Source organism: Podarcis tiliguerta (genome assembly GCF_965153285.1).
Source record: "Podarcis tiliguerta genome assembly, chromosome: 10".
Classification (NCBI taxonomy): Eukaryota; Metazoa; Chordata; class Lepidosauria; order Squamata; family Lacertidae; genus Podarcis; species Podarcis tiliguerta.
Window position 1 is genome coordinate 68,158,221 of NC_139543.1, and position 2,245 is coordinate 68,160,465.

The following is a 2,245-nucleotide window of genomic DNA, read 5'->3' on the forward strand; positions in this document are numbered from 1 at the left end:
GCAAAGACATTGCACAAACTTGTGGTTTAAGTTTGCAATGCCATTGGCATTGCCAAACCTCTTTGGGGTTTTTTGCAAACTGGGGGCTTTTCGTCCCGTTATTTCACATGCGCCCAAACAATGCAAAGATTTTGCACAAACTTTATTTTCACTTTAAAGTTATCTAAGTGCTGACTTCTATGAGGTTACGGCCCTGAGAAAGTGGCTGGCTGGTAAAATCCCAGATTTTGGGATTCTGGTAAAATCCCAGAATCGTAAGGAAGCGGCAGGTCTTGGAAGTACTACGACATTTAAAAAGGGCAGGCGAGAGGAGAGGAGCCTTTGTCATCATAGGGCTGTTCATGGTTCAGAAGGAAGGGAGGTTCACATCTGTGGAGCCACCACCCTAAAGGCCCTGCTGGTCCCTTTTGCCACCTGCCTAAGAGATTATGCTGGGCGGCACTTGACTAGGGCCTCTGTAGTTCTTAATAACTGGCCAGGATCATATGGGCAATACTTTAGATAAAGTGCCCCTAAACTCTTTAGGATTTTAAATGTTTGCACCAGTGCCTTGAGGTGTGCTCAGAAATGCCCTTGGTCACCCAAACTGGCATAATGTGCTTGGTCCTCAATGGCATCCATGCAGCTGTATTTTGTACCCAGTTGAAAGTTTTCAAACTGGCCGCCTTCAGATGTCTTTTAAAAATACAGTGGTACCTCAGGTTAAGAACATAATTCATTCTGGAGGTCCGTTCTTAACCTGAAACTGTTCTTAACCTGAGGTACCACTTTAGCTAATAGGGCCTCCCGCTGCTGCTGTGCCACCGCCGCGCGATTTCTGTTCTCATCCTGAAGCAAAGTTCTTAACCCGAGGTACTATTTCTGGGTTAGCGGAGTCTGTAACCCGAAGTGTCTGTAACCTGAGGTACCACTATAGGATAGCTGCTTATTTCCTTGACATCTGATGGGAGGGCGTTCTACAGGGCGGGCGCCACTACCGATAAGGCCCTCTGCCTGGTTCCCTGCAAACTCACTTCTTGCAATGAGGGAACTGCCAGAAGGCCCTCAGAGCTGGACCTCAGTGTCCGGGCTGAATGATGGGAGTGGAGACGCTCCTTCAGGTATACTGGACCGAGGCCGTTTAGGGCTTTAAAGGTCAGCACCAACACTCTGAATTGTGCTCGGAAACGTACTGGGAGCCAATGTAGGTCCCGGCAGCCACTCCCAGTCACCAGTCTAGGTGCTACATTCTAGATTAGTTGCAGTTTCCAGGTCACTTTCAAAGGTGGCCCCACGCAGAGCGCATTGCAGTAGTCCAAGCAGGAGATAACCAGAGCATGCACCACTCTGGCGAGACAGTCTGCGGGCAGGGAGGGTCTCAGCCTGCATACCAGATGGAGCTGGTAAACAGCTGCCCTGGACACAGAATTGACCTGCGCCTCCATGGACAGCTGTGAGTCCAAAATGACTCCCAGGCTGCGCACCTGGTCCTTCAGGGGCACAGTTACCCCATTCAGGACCCCACACCCACTTGGGGTCCCTTCCAACTCTACAATTCTATAAAACTTGGGGTTTAAGTTTGCAACGCAATTGGCTCTGCCTTGGTTTTGTTTTGTTTTTTAAATGTATATACTGTCAGTATATACCTGCTCAACAGTCAACATATAATTCCAAAATGAGCTTCTATTTAATGCAGACTCTATTTAATGTGCAAATATGGAAGCCAGTCAGCTGGAAGAAGCAATCCAAAGGCGTCAACCACAGCGGTTTCCATTGTGACTGGAAGCGCTATCCAGATTCATGTGGCAGAAAGGGTTATTTTCTGTCGTCTGTGGTTTGACCCTTTTTAACTGGAGATGCTAAGATTTAACCCCGGACGGCCAGCATACAGAGCATGCGCTCTGTTTCGCCAGGTTACAGCCCTTCCCAGTTAGTAAGCCGCCTTATAAGGAGTAGGAACAAGGCCTGCCCACCTTCATATGGCCTGCACTGGCTGGCAGCAGCTCTCCAGCATTTCAGGCAGGGTTCTCTCCCAGGATGCCGGGATTTGAACCCAAGACCTCGGTGTACTCAAAGCGGATACTCTGCCTCTGAAGGGGCTTGGGCTGGCCAATATTGCAGGCACATTCCTGCCCCGAACAGAGAACCAGGCAGTTGTGGTTGGGCGATTTCCCCGCCTGCGACATTAAAGCGTCTCACAGCCCATTGGCAAGGAACAAAGAACAAAGCTACCCTTTTGGAACGTTCCGGAGCGGCCAGGACTTAT